We start from the raw sequence: 15,268 nt of genomic DNA, 5'->3' as shown, positions 1-15,268 counted from the left end.
GCCTGGTTTTTTATTTTCCTATTTAATTTCCTTGTTTCTACTGACAGTACACTTGTGAGTTTCACAAATTTAAGACACCTAAGAGATCTTAAGAGGTCTCCAAAAATCTACAGTCTATTAAACAATCACAGAAACTTCCTAATACATCAAATTAAGATTAAATGAAGATTAATTGATAAGGCTATTTTTGCAAATATATATTTTACAAACGTATTTTAATCTTATGATAGGTTCGTAATTTATATATCTATTGGAAGAATATTTATTATTCCATAAGATCTGTAGAGAAAGTCTGATTGTCAAATAGAATGAATTTTAGACAATTATTTATATATGTATTATTCATATGTCTCATGACATTCATTCAGTGCTCACTGAGCACTGAATAAGTACTTAATAAATATTTCTTGACCCTTTGTTGCACATACATATTTTTATACCATGTTCCAGCAGGATGACATGAAATTAAATTTTAATCTCTATGCCATATGTTTGAAATTTTTTCTATAAATGTAGTCTCACCATTCAAGAATTCACATTTAATGACTTACTCTGTTTATTTCTGATAGCTGTTTTTAATATATTTGCCATTTTTGCTACATTTTTAAGAGAAAATGAAATATGGAAATTGTTTTGTCATGTGACTAACTTTTTAATGTTTCTATTTGTTTATTAGAGGAGGATTAAAAAGGTTATTTGTTTCTACATTAAAATATTGTCAATGGTATATATTAATGCACAGTAATTTTTTTCTTGAGAATTGCAGGCTGGGCATAGTGGCTCAAACCTGTAATTCCAGCACTTTGGGAGGCTGAGGAGAGGTGGATCACAAAGTCAGGAGTTCAAGACCAGCCTGACGAAAATGGTGAAATCCTGTCTCTACTAAAAATATAAAAATTAGCTGGGTGTGGTGGCGCATGCCCATTATCCCAGCTACTCAGGAGGCTAAGGCAGGAGAATTGCTTGAACTTGGGAGGCAGAGGTTGCAGAGAGCCCAGATTGTGCCACTGCACTGCAGCCTGGGTGACAGAGTGAGATTCCGTCTCAAAAAAAAAAAAAAAAAAAAAAATTGCAATGAGTGACTAAGTAAAATTCTTCTTCACTTTCAGGAAGTAAAGAATTATGGCTACTAGTCATAATGCATGGTGATGTACTTATCACACATACTTGAAAACTCAATAGCTTTAGTACCTTCAGGGTTGACAGTAAAATTCTGAGGTTGACTATGGAATGCTAAATCTTTTTCTGTATTTCCAATTTGCCTAAACTTACAGTTTGTTATTCCTTAATTGAATTAAGTTTGTTTCTCTTGAAAATCAGCTTGAGACTTTTGACAAACAAGAAATTCGGGGCCTGGATAGTAGCCCTTTATAATACATGAATCTGCATAAAGATGTGTTTTAAATGCACATTTGATAAAAAGATAAGCATGGTCACTCATGAATTCTAGCTCCTTTCAAAATCCTGCATGGATTGCAACCAGTGTGAAAAGTTGGGGATATTTACAGTGGTCTCAGAGCTCTTATAAAGCAGTCACCTGAGCTCTTACACTACATGGTGCTTCTCAAAAACGGCTCCTTAAGTATCCCATATGATGCATGTTATTTCCCAACACAACTTGGGAAGGACAGAGTCACTAGCATATATTCCAACTGTATTTCATCCAAGTGGGTTGTCAATAAACTTAAATCACTCTATGAAGAATTGGCAAAATTCCCATGGACGCTGTGAAAATAAAGGGAATCAATGAAGAGATACAATTATTTTAGTCTCAGATTTAATTAATTTGTGGGAGAGGTCATTTTCTCTCAAATATATTCAAGTTTCTTCAAACACAGGTCAATGTTTGCCAGCTGATAGGAAAAGAAAACATTTAGTCTGAGTTTCCCACGTTTGTATTAATCTCTATATCATAGCTAAATAAAATATTTTATAAATCTTCACATAGGTAAAAGACAGTTCAAGCTGATGCAGAGTAACAAGTATTATCAATAGAAAACCTCAAGTATTCTTTCTACTGTTTCTTGTTCTAATTTTTCTATTGGAGAGAATGAAACAAAATAATATCACACCTGGTTTTATAAATTAACTCACTAACGATTCTAGGTAGAAGTTACACAGAAGATGCAAGCATAACTTGATTATTTTACAATTAGAACACTAAGACAAAGAAAGAATAAAAATGGTATCCCATCCCATGCCATGCAGTTAGTTTATGTATGGCAGGTCTTACTCAGAGTCCCTTGTTCCTAACCTAGTGTTCTTTCTTCTGCACAAATTTCCAGTGCTATCTGGTTTTTCATGAAGGAACTGTGTATCATGTCACAATTTCATGTTGATTTTCCTTGAAATTTCAGAGAAAAAGAAGACAGTATAAGAAAAGTTACTCTTCATTGTCTAACTTTTCAAGTTAGGCAACATTCTTATGTGCAATGATCCTCAATATAGTCTAGATCAACTGATCTATACGAGTTTTCACACTCATTAAAATGTACACATCACAAAGTACAGTTAATGACTTCAGGGACCTTGTATGTTTTATCACTTACCTAGCCTATGCCTTACCGAATCCAAGAGGCACCCTGTATTTCTCTGAAAGTAAGCCCAGCATGAAAATACTGAAATAAGAGTGCAGGTGTACTCTCTGCTTTAAGAAGACACAATAAGCCAAATTGTGAACTTTCCAAACAGAGAAATTAGGGGGTGATTATTCACATTCTAAAAGGATTCACCACAGGATGCTTTAAAATCATAAGCTGCTCTATTGCATCTTAAATAAGTTGATTTACAAAGCTTCCTTTACAAGCACTTTTCACCATCCAGAGTTAATGGTTCCTTGTCTAAGGCAATGACAGAATTGTGAGCATAAAGTTCTATTACCTTCTAAGCCAAGCTTCCTTGCCCATATAAGAGAATAATTAGCACTATATTTTGTTTTTGAAAAATTAATGAGTCTCTCATTCCTAAAAAATTGAATATACACTGAGCATTTACTATGTACCTGGCACAGTGTTAGGCATTTCAGATAATGATCTCATTTACTTCTCCTCACCACAACTCTAGGAGATTAGCACAACTATCCCAATCATGGATGAGGAAACCGGGACTCAGAGAAGTTAGAATTAAGTAACTTGACTAAATTCTTTTTTTTTTTTTTTTAGACAGAGTCTCGCTCCGTCACAAGGTGCTAGGCTGCAGTGCAGTGGCACGACCTCAGCTCACTGAAGCCTCCTGGGTTCAAGCAATTCTCCTGCCTTAGCTTCCTGAGTAGCTGGGACTACAGGTGTGCATCACCATGCCCAGCTAATTTTTGTATTTTTAGTAGAGTCGTGGTTTCACCATGTTGGCCAGGATGGTCTTAATCTCTTGACTTTGTGATCCGCCCGCCTTGGCCTCACAAAGTGCTGGGATTACAGGCGTGAGCCACCATGCCTGGCCAACTTGACTAAATTCTTGAAGCAAATAAGTGATTGTGCCAGGATCCAAACCCAGATCTGTCTGGAGCTCTTGCCCTTACATATTTACAATATAGTTTCAGGTGAAATTTAATGACATCCCTTACCTCTGACCTAACTGAGCATAACTGTGCTCCAAATGTACTATTCCAGTGCAGCAATCCAATCTGTAGCAATAGGGACCAGTAACACAGCTTGAATACAAAAAGATGGGGGGCTCACTAACAAGGTTGCCTATTCTGGTTACTGCATTGCCATATTAAGCCTGGATTTATCTCCTGTAATTCCTACCCATTGGACCTAATTTTGCTCTCCAGTCATAAAGAACAATTAAAATCCCATTTCCCCAACCTATTGTATGTCTCTCATGATTTCTTTTTTTCAATCTCTAGTGCCTCCAACCTTTTTGAAATATAATGGGTTTGTCTGCCATTTACATATATTTTATTCTTTCTTGAAACTGGTTTTTCTGGAGCACAGAGAACTTATGCATGTTATTTTTAAGCATTTATCCAACTAAAAATTACTGGAAAAATACACAGCATAGTGGATAAGGGCACACTCTCAGAAACCCAGACTGTCTGGGTTCAAATCCAGGCTTTACCAATTAATGGCTTGATTTCCTTGGTGAATATATTTAATTTAAGGTCTCTGTGTTTCAGTTTCCTCATTCAACTCTAAAGTGAGGACAACAGTATCTAGTTAATCTTATGAAGATTTTAAAAAGGGGCAATATTAAGCAAAAGGCAATATAAGGAAAACTACTCTTCAGTATCTATTCGCGTCAGGCAACATTCCTATAGCAATATACATATAGTGCTTACAGCCTGCTAGGCAGCAATTAGGGTACTGCCTAAGCTACAAGCACTATATAAATGTTTGTCATTATTATTGATGGTATAGGAATGAATGAACACCTAACTGCCTTGAAAAAAACATGACCTATATCATTGTATGAGATTGATTTTATTATCCAGATATAAAGAAATCAAGCTCAACTAGAAAAGGCACTTGACTGGAGACCAGAGACGTGCTTCTAGTCCCAACTCCTTCAAACACTCCAACTGAAAGATCTTGGACTTTATCTACCTCATCTTTTAAACAGAGGAATGGGACTATACTTCCACCTATAAAATGATATATTTTTATTCTAGGATTCTAGGATCCTATTCCACCTGGACCCCGCTTAAATTTCATTACTCATTATGTTTGAAAACTACTATCAACATGCTAATATTTTATCTCCATGTTTATATCTGTTCATATTTCAACCAGCTTTTCTGCATTGTTTTCATGAAAAAGATTAAGTCTATAGGCAGGTCTGAAAAAAAAAAAAAAAGCTGTCGTGATAGCACAGAGAGGAATTTAATGTCACTTTGGAGAAGATAACCTAAAGTCCCACTCTGCCAAGTCAGTAGAATCCTGTCCTCTGTCTGCCACACCTGGCCCAGTCCATGCTATCTTGCTGAATTTCAACGTGGCCCTTTGTATAAACTCAAATTCGGGTTTGGATGGAATGCCAGGTTGATAACAACAGTAATTTTTTTTCAACAAAAGTGCAGGTTGGACTACCTTTTACCTACCAAAATCACCTCATTCTTTGATATATATAACATTCAGCTAATTTTATTATGACTTAGTATACTAGTACTCCTCATATACTTTATTGACCATCTCCAGATCTAGTGAAGGCATGATGACTGGTATCAATATCAAGGCAATTGTCTTCAAAGAATGTGGCAATCCATCTAGCAAAGTAAATTCCACAAGAGAACAAAGGGACAGCCACCCCAATTTCACTAATGACAAAAGCTTTGACATTTTGTAACTAAGCACAATGCATTATTCTATAAATAAAAATGATGTCCTTGTATATCTAAAAGCTATGAAACATTATCTTTTCTATTTTTAAAATTCTCTTGGCTCAAAGTCAATATGTAAGTTTAATTGTTTTAATTGCATGAATATCTATGATGTTTTAGATCTTAGATACTAAACTTGTGAATCAAACGAACCTGGCTTCTCCCAATTAGAAGTGAGTATTCCTAGTACATAAAAAATGATGAATATTTTAGGCCAATATTTTGTGTTTGATGATTGACTTACAGAATCAATCTAAGTAGGCGTAAAGGTGACTAGACTTATTTTGGAACCTGTACAATTTCATAACAGTAACATGACCTTTAAATAATTCTGTTTAAATAATATTTAACTCTAATTTTATCTGTTAGCCCTTGCATTATGAAGAAGCTTCATGCTGAAGTAAAGCTAAGGTTTCCATAAAAAGAAGAGCTTTATATTCTAGAAAGTAGAAATCCTAGAAAAATCAAAGAAATTAAAATATTGGAAGTTTTTGATTCATTTCTTCTATTTTCAATAGGATTCTAAAATAACTTATCTCTTCTATACATAAGAAAATAGTCTGGTTCACATATATTGATTTATTGAAAAGTTATTACGACACAACACAGGTTGCCTGATACTAACATTGCTGCACCAGCTTTGTTTTGGTAAATGTTTGCCTTATAACTCTGGTTGTGTTACAGCAAAACACTCAGAAGAAAGAGAGTCACTTTTACACATATTACATGGCATATGTACAGTCATCCCTTAAAATGCAGTAATACAACTGTAATACTTTAAATGCTTTAAAATACAAGTGCCTTTGAAGAATGTAATTTATATACTATTTATTAATAGGATTAAATCAACATTTTTATGGCTCTCTAAGCTTACCCCAGGAACTTTTCCATTAATTATTTCACTAAGTAACAAGAGAATCTTTTTTTTTTTTTTTTTTTTTTTTTTTTTTTTTAAGATAAAGTTTCACTCTATCACCTAGGCTGGAGTGCAATGGCGTGATCTTGCCACACTGCAGTCTCCACCTACTGGACTCAAATAATCCTCCTGCCCTAGCCTCCTTAGTAGTTGGGAACACAGGTGCATACAACTGTATCTGGCTAATTTTATTTTTTGAGATATGGGGTTTCACTATGTTGTCCAGACTGGTCTTAAACTTCTGGGCTCAAGCAATCCTCCCTTCTCAGCCTCCCAAGTACTGAAATTACAGGCATGAGCCACTGCACCTAGCAGAGAATCTTATAGATAGACAGGTATTATTAACACCATTTTGCAAAATTTTAAAAATAAGGCACAGAAAGGTTAAAATAAGTTGTACAAGTTCAACAAGTAGTAAGTGAAATTTAGCCAGACTTTGAACTTAGACATCCTGTTTCAGAATCTCAAAGCTCTTTCTATTTTTCCCAAAGAAATCTCACTAACTAATGTACATATTAGATTGCACTGACATAGTAAGGAGAAAGAAAACCCATTTTCTGTATATATGCTATTGCCCTAGAAAATACAAATAGCTACTGAAAAGACCAATGCTATCAAACAGTTTGGTAATACCCACTAAACATTTTAAATCTCTGCTATACTGTATTAATATTTTATATCTTGAAAAGTTTAATAATAATAGAGCCTAACTTAGGTCCTTCTAAATTTGTAATGCTTCAAAATCTAAAATGAATTTCTAATTCATGACTTATAACTGCTCATGTAGGAAACTTATGACAATACCAGAGACAAGCCTTTCCAACAGTGCCTATGACGTCATGGATATACAAATCTGCCCCATTTTACAGTACACATAAAAGACCGGAATTCAGCTGTTATCAGACAATAATAAACTTCTTCTGGTGAGTCAGTCTCTTATTCTTAGATTTACATTCCCACTGTCAGCAAAAATTTTTAAGTTAAACATTTTTGAAAAGTAAAAATTCAATAAATAGCATTTACATTATCAACAGAATGTGTTTTCATTTCTTTGGCGCTAAAATATTTGATTTTACACTGTTTTTTTTTTCTCTTTTCCATCCACCTCTTAGCTCCTTTGCTCCAGTCCCTGCCTCTTCCCACCTCTGATCTTCCCTGAAGCCTCAGGGAAAAGGGCTGCAAACCGTCTGGATGCCTGGACCCTCAGGCTCCTGAGATTAAACCCAGACCCACCCGTGGCAGGAGTCCCATTCTTTGTCTGAAGCAAGTGTCTGATTGAGTTAGATATGGAATTGTTATCACAATGAAGAGAAAGCCCGGATTTTTTTTATTTTTGGTATTAAAAATAGGTTATATTTGTATTATAATGTCCATCTAATAAACTCTCCCAAAGAAAATACTTTCATTATATTTTCACCTTATTTTCTCATTCCATTCTTAAAGGCACAGTGAAAGGAAAGTTGTTGTGGTCACTCCAAAATATTCTTTTCCACTTCTAATCAAGGTCTGGTTTGGACAAAGCTAAGCAATAATTTCTACTTTGTATTTAAGGACACCAGTTACTGTTTACCTACAGATGTTCTTTATACTAATAGGGGGTCTTTGAAGTGATGCCTAAAGCTTGCCACTTCATTGGCATTATGTTGTAGGTTTCAGGTGGGCTTTTGTAAAGTCAATTTTCTCCCAGTATCATTTTATCCCCACAGAGAGTAAGCAGATAGGAGAGTTCTTTTTCCCTCAAAACAAGGCTTATAGCATTGACCAGGGCATTTAAATGTATCTTTACAATTCTCAACCTGGTCTCCCAGGAAGAGCTTTTATAGATTTGGATTTTTTTTGTCATAAAGTATTCTATTTATTTCCCAGCAGCTGGTGTCAAAAAAGTTGTTGTTTTTTTTAATATTCCTTTTAAATAAATAAAATCTGTTTTCATATTGTGTAAAATTAGTTTTGCCTGCTGTGAGTTTGTGGCATTATGAAGTGATCATTTCTTCCCATGAATTATTTAAAGTGAGGATATCAAAATCTGATGGAACAATAAAATGAACTATAGAATACAATTTAATTTTATAATATGCCAGTTCATACTAGTATTTCATAATGCACAGTAGTTGCAATACATTGGTTCAGAATTAGCAGATCAAGTATAAGCCCCTCAGTTTTATATTTTAGTATCTGAGAATCAGTTCTAAATTTTCTAGTGGGCTAGAGAATCATGCATATTTGGTAGTCCATAGATACCTAAAGAAATTTTTGCTAATTCCTCATGCCAGGCACTGATGTTTGACTAGCCTAGATTATATACATTTTTTTTTCTTTTTTAAAATCTTTAAGACATTTAGTTTGACAGCTGTTTACCCTTTCATTACAAAACAATATTGGTATTAATAGCATTTCCTCTGGAATTCTCTGATAATTTGGTCTTATGGAACAAATGCACCAATATAACCACAATTATTCTTACTACTTATTCTCACTACAGAGTTTCTAGAAGAAAGGAAACAATGATCCACTAAAATAACCCAAGGCACTAGTAGAACTTATAGCAAAGCTACCAAAACTTAAACTTTAAGGTGAGTGAGGAGGCATAAGGGAAATGAATGAGCTACTAATGAATAGGGAAAGGCATGATTAGAAGCTATAACAAAGTCTCAATCAAGGAAAGACCAAAGTTTATCTTGTATTTGATATCTGTGTTTTAATAAGTTATAATCAAAATACTACACTGATTTTTTCCTCAGTGGATTTTCTAGCATTCTATAAGAGAGAATATGTCTGATTAACTTGCTATATTGAAAAGTGGGAGTCAGTGTATATTACTTACAAATTCTCAAATAGTCTCTGAAAAAAATTCCACCACAAAGATTAAAAAAATGGAAGTACAAGGAAACAAGATCTTATGAGATGTTGGAAATGGTTTTCCAAAGCAAGAACTGGCATAAAATATGGCATTGCAATTGATGAGCACCTTTCTCGTTAGTTCTAATACCCTAAACCAACTTATTCTGGATTCCATATTATCCATGTTGCCACTTCCTCTTCCAACCTAACTGTACTTCTCTCATCTCAGTGAAAGGTGCCACCATCTACCCAACCAGTTGATCAAACATCAGCAACTCTTTTTGCCTCACCAACCACATCTAATCCATCAATAAGCCCCATTAACCCACACACAAAAGTACCTTTGAAACCCAACCATTCCTCACTATCTCTGCTATCATCAACAAAAATCACAATTCTCTCTTATCTGGTCTCCTAATTGATTTATCTGCTTCCAATGTTGCACCATATAATCCACTACCTAAACACAAGCTAGAATTCCTGAAATGCAGGACAGATGATATCATTCCTTGGCTAAAATTCTACAAGGTATATATAGTGCCATAATAATGAAATTAAAATTCAAAACTATGACCAATATGTCTCTCCATTATCTGTTCATGACCATCTTTCTGTTATCATCTTCTAACATTTTTCTTTTGTTCACTGTGCTTCTTTGCCTATTCTGTCTCTCAAACAAACCAACCTCATTCCTATTAGCCCTAGTCTAGTTGTCCAGACTGTTGCCTCTGCCCAGACTGTTCTGTTCCTACATCTCCGTGTAGCTGATTTCTTCACTTGCAGCTCAAATGTTATCTCTACAGAAAGGTGTTTCCTTGTGTGGTCAAGATAGCTAAAGCATCCCAATTCATTCTACCCTGCTTTACTTTCTTCTTAGAACTAGTTACTAGTATCTTCCTTATTTATATCCTGTATGTGTGTAAGTATGCACATGTATATGTGTGTCCATAATCTCTATTACAGTATAAATTCCATGAGGGTGTGGTTCTTGGATGTGTTAGTTATCTATTACAGCATAACAACTTACCCCCAAATTGAGTAACTTTAAAAAAACCAAACATCATTCCATAGTTTCTGTGGATCAGGAATCTGGGCTCACTATAGGTAGGTGCCACTGGGTCAAAGTTTCTCATGAGGTTGTGATGAAACTGTCAGACAGAGCTGTGGTTTCATCTGAACTCTGGACTGAAGAAGAGGAGACTTGCCATGTGTGGACCTCCACAGGGATGCTTCATGGCTTGGCCCTTGCCTTTCCTCAGGGAGAACAATTCAGGAAAGAGTGATAGAGAGACTCAAGAGAAAAACTACAAGCTTTTTAAAAACTTAATCTTGGAAGTGACATCCTGTCACTCTTGTACTTTATTAGAAATTAGTCACTAAGTCTAGCCAATACTAAAGGAGAGGAAATTACACAAGGAGGTGAAAATAGAGGATGTGGCGATCATCCCGGGCCATGTTAAAAGCTGCCTTCACAATTGCTTACCAGTACATTCTCAGTGTTCAGAATAATTTCTGCCTTTCAGTAAACAAAATAATTTAAAAAATGACTCTCTCATGAATTAGTTCTATTCGACATTTTGCCAATGTTCAAGAAAAAGCAGTGAATAAAATCTCACTAAAGTAGTGACATTCAAGCCAAAAGAGATGACCCTAGTAAGACGGTTTCATTAGGTTGTATAAGAAGAAAGTAGCAGTACCGCCTCAGTTTCTTCATCTGTAAAATATAGGCAGTAGTTGTACCACATTATTGGAGACCTAATGAGGCAACTCATGTAAATGTTTAGTATAGGGCCTCATAAATCAAAGGCAATAGATAGATATTGGCTATTACTTATTCCTAATAAGTACAAATGCAAGGGAAGCATTTTTGGGGAAAACAACACAAATTACATTTTTTCGATGATGGTATTTGATATATTAGACATAACTCAAAAAAGAATTTGTGAGCCACTTTCAGTTGTTTCCTAGTGATATTAGCTTAAATATGAACCTGTAACCCAAAAAAAAACTAATAACATTTTGGAACTCATCAAGTGTACTGCTAGAAAGGTTTCCTAATATATAAGTGTACAGGCTAGAAAGGTTTTCTTATACTTATGTAAAGTTTTGACATCTTCTAATGGACATAATGATACATTTGCAATCTCCACAATCATGAAGACCTAAATGGAGAGAGGTGTGTAGTGCCCTGGAATTAGAAGATACACAGTGTGACTGGGGGTGAAAGTTTCCAAAAAGTTAAAAGATGACAGGGCACTGAACCCTGATCTAATATGTTATAGGGTTATGCAATTTAGGCAGAGGGCAATCATAGAATTATTCATGAAATCTTAGAATAGTGGCCAAACTTCATATTCAGAAAAGTACAAATAGGGCTAGGTAATAAAGCACGATTCCATATTTAAAAAAAAAAAAACCTGCCTTGAAAGTTAGCAAAAATTAAGTAAGAAGTTGGAGAAATTCATCGAAGATATAGCAAAATAGACTGCGTGGATATATGGATTGGAGGTTGCCATCAGAGAGGCAAACAAGGATGTCTTTAAACTTATTTACTGATGTTTCCATTTATGACCAAATGGAGCAGATGCATCCCAGATTTAAAGAAGCCACTCCAGATGCATGAACAGTACCCCTATAAGATGTTATCATCCCTGTTCTAGTAATGACAGTGTCACTCACTGTTTTACTGATAGCCCTGATGGACAATCAGCATGAACCAGACGTTTTCATCTCTCTATATACATTAGCAAAACTTTGACTATTAAATAGTTCAAAGACAGGCTGGGCTCAGTGGCTCATGCTTGTAATCCCAGCACTTTGGGAGGCCAAAGTGGGCAGATTGTTTGAGCTCAAGAGTTCAAGACCAGCTTGGGCAATGTGCCAAAACCCCATTTTGACAACAAAATACAAAAATTTTCTTGGTGAGCTGGTGTGTGCCTGTGGTCCCAGCTACTTGGGAGGCTGAAGTGAGAGGATCACTAGAGCGCAGGAGGTCAAGCCTGCAGTGAGCCAAGATCACAGAAGTGTACTCCAGACTGCAGCCTGGGTGATAGAGCGAGACCGAGACAGACAGAGGGAGAAATTCCATGAATTTCACGGAATTTCTCCAAGTCCTTACTTAATTTTTGCCACCTTTCAAGGCAGGAAAGAAAAGAAGAGAAAAGAACAAAAGAAAAGAAGGAAGGAAGAGGAAGGGAGGGAGGGAGAAAGAAAGAGAGAGAGAGAAAAGAAAGAGAAAGAAAGAAAGAAAGAAAGAAAGAAAGAAAGAAAGAAAGAAAGAAAGAAAGAAAGAAAGAGAAAGAGAGGGAGGAAAGAAAAAGAAAGAAAGGAAGGGAGGGAGGGAGGAAGGGAGGGAAATAAATAAAAAGAAAGAAAGAACAAACGAAAGAAAGAAATAAAAGAAAAGAAAGAATCTCAGATATATCTAAAATAGAAGAATCTCTCATAACAATTTCTGCAATATCCAGCGTAGTGGATCTAATGGTGACCTTCCAAAAGAACACCCACATTCCAATCCCTGAAACCTGAGAATGCAATCTTATTTGGAAAAATGATCTGTGCGGATGTAAGGAGGTAAAGGATTTCTAGATGAGGTAATCCTGAATTACCCAGGTAATCCGTAAATCCAATAACATTTTCTTATAAGAGACAGAAGAGGAGAAGACAGAGAGACAGAGCAGAAGGCCATGTGAAGACAGAGGCACAAATTGGAGTTACATAGCCACAAGCAAAGGAACCTCGAGCTACCAGAACCTGGAAAAGCAAGGAATGGCTCTTCCTTACTTAGAGTCTTCTGAGAAAGTGTAGCCCTGACAACACCTTGATTTCAGACTTCTGGCTTCCAGTTCTGGGAAAGAATAAATTTATGTTCTTTTAGGCCATCAAGTTTGTGCTAATTTCTAATGGCAATCCTAGTAAATTAATATACCTAGAACAAGGAATTATCTTTTCCAGAGAGGTAATGCAATGTAGTAAAAAGAATATTTTGAGTGAGATAGATTTATATTTAGACCTGGGGTTTCTTTCTCTATACTAGTTGTGTGTCTTTGAACAAGTGACTTTATATCTCTATCTTCAGGTTCCTCATTAGTAAAATGAGGGTAGGTCTCTCTTGTAGGGTCCCTGTGTGATATGGCTATATGTAAAGTTCATCACTTACTGTAGGCATTCCAACGCTGTTATTCTGCTCAATATTCAGTACTCAATTAACCTGTTAATGATAGATTCAAACATGTGCAACATGTCTACAGATGCTAAAAACTGTTGTTTTCCTTGAAAATCAACATACATTTTAGCAAGGTATTAATTAGGGCACATGGGATTGATTAATGTGGACACTAGTTGTACAATACTAAATGTTTTAACAAACCTTTATTACAACCTGACTATTCATGTCATTTTAAATAACTTTCCTGGTTGTCAGTAGAACCACATTCAGTCTGTTCTTTTACTGCCTCATCCTTAATATCCTCCATAGTTTCTTATACAGCAACAATGGAAAAGCCAGAGTATTAGCAGGAAATGTTTGCATCTAGCTTGGGCTTAAGACAGATACAGAGTCAAAACTGTGATCACAGAATTCTCCCATATGTTAGTCTCAGAAAATTGACAACAGCATAATTACTTCCAGGACAAAGTAGTCAAATTCGTTCACACCATTGATACCTTCCTATCCCTGATATTAAAGCAGACAAAAAAGTAATTCTAACAATAATTGTATAGAGGAATAATATGGGAATCATTTGGTTCAGGTATTTCTTATTCTGGAATAACTCAATACAAATTGAGACTCTAGTGAGAGCTATTCAAAATACACAAACAAGGGCCGGGTGCGGTGGCTCAAGCCTGTAATCCCAGCACTTTGGGAGGCCGAGTCGGGTGGATCTCGAGGTCAAGAGATCGAGACCATCCTGGTCAACGTGGTGAAACCCCGTCTCTACTAAAAATACAAAACATTAGCTGGGCATGGTGGTGCGTGCCTGTAATCCCAGCTACTCAGGAGGCTGAGGCAGGAGAATTGCCTGAACCCAGGAGGCGGATGTTGCGGTGAGCCGAGATCGCGCCATTGCACTCCAGCCTGGGTAACATGAGTGAAACTCCGTCTCAAAAAAAAAAAAAAATACACAAACAAAAGTAAAATAAATTTTCAAGAATTGGTCTTTCTTACTTTTCTAGGGACAAATTGAAACTGCTATGAAAAAATTCTAAAAATAAAATATGTAATGAATAAAAAATAAATACTATCTATATAGCTATATAGTATATACTATCATGTGTAGCTATTGTAATTTTTTTTGTGTTTTTGAGATGGAGTTTTGCTCTTGTTACCCAGGCTGGAGTGCAATGGCGCGATCTCGGCTCACCACAACCTCCACCTCCTGGGTTCAGGCAATTCTCCTGCCTCAGCCTCCTGAGTAGCTGGGATTACAGGCACGCGCCACCATGCCCAGCTGATTTTTTGTATTTTTAGTAGAGACGGGGTTTCACCACGTTGACCAGGATGGTCTCGATCTCTTGATCTCGTGATCCACCCGCCCCGGCCTCCCAAAGTGCTGGGATTACAGGCTTGAGCCCCAGCGCCTGGCCCTGTAATTTATTTTTTATTCATTCACTCAGCAACCATTTATTAAATGCCTAGTTGATGTCAGGCATTGTATTAGGCACTAGAGATACAGCCTTGAATAAGACATACTACTCCCTACCTTAAAGATGATTTAGGCCAAACAATCAATGATAATAAAGTGCACATTACATGAATGTAATCTAAGGCAATTATAATTAGGGAATCAGGGAAGGCATTCTATAGAAAGTAAGCTTTAAATTGAGACTTGCTAAATTGGTTTTATTTCAGTGCAGGTGAGCAGATAGGGGAAGAAAGGAGTAATGAAGAGTATTCAAAACAAAGAGAAGAACATATGCAAAGACTAGAAATAAGAGTGAGTGTGGTGCACTGAAGGCATGAAAACAAGTTTAATATGATTGGGACACAGAATGCTAGGGAGAAAGGGGCATGAATCGGTTTAGAAAATCAGACAGGAGCCAGGTTGTAAGATTAGTGTTAAGGAAGTCAGAATACTACTGCAATAATTAAGGTGAGATAAGATGGTACCTTGGATGACGGTAGTAGTTCTGATATGAAGAAGACTGAACAGATTAAAGACATTCTTAGGAGGAAGATCAAAAGTACCAGGTGA

The 15,268-nt window shown here is 36.0% G+C and overlaps 1 protein-coding gene across 4 annotated transcripts in view; it reads right to left on the bottom strand.

Annotated features, from left to right (window-relative positions):
• The window catches only part of ZBTB20 (zinc finger and BTB domain containing 20), a 796,445-nt gene that overhangs the window by 489,300 nt on the left and 291,877 nt on the right, over nt 1–15,268 (bottom strand). The window lies entirely within an intron of this gene.

This window comes from Sapajus apella, unplaced genomic scaffold (genome assembly GCF_009761245.1).
Source record: "Sapajus apella isolate SASKATOON/1434 unplaced genomic scaffold, GSC_monkey_1.0 scaffold40, whole genome shotgun sequence".
Taxonomy (NCBI): domain Eukaryota; kingdom Metazoa; phylum Chordata; class Mammalia; order Primates; family Cebidae; genus Sapajus; species Sapajus apella.
This window is presented reverse-complemented; position numbering and strand designations above follow the sequence as displayed.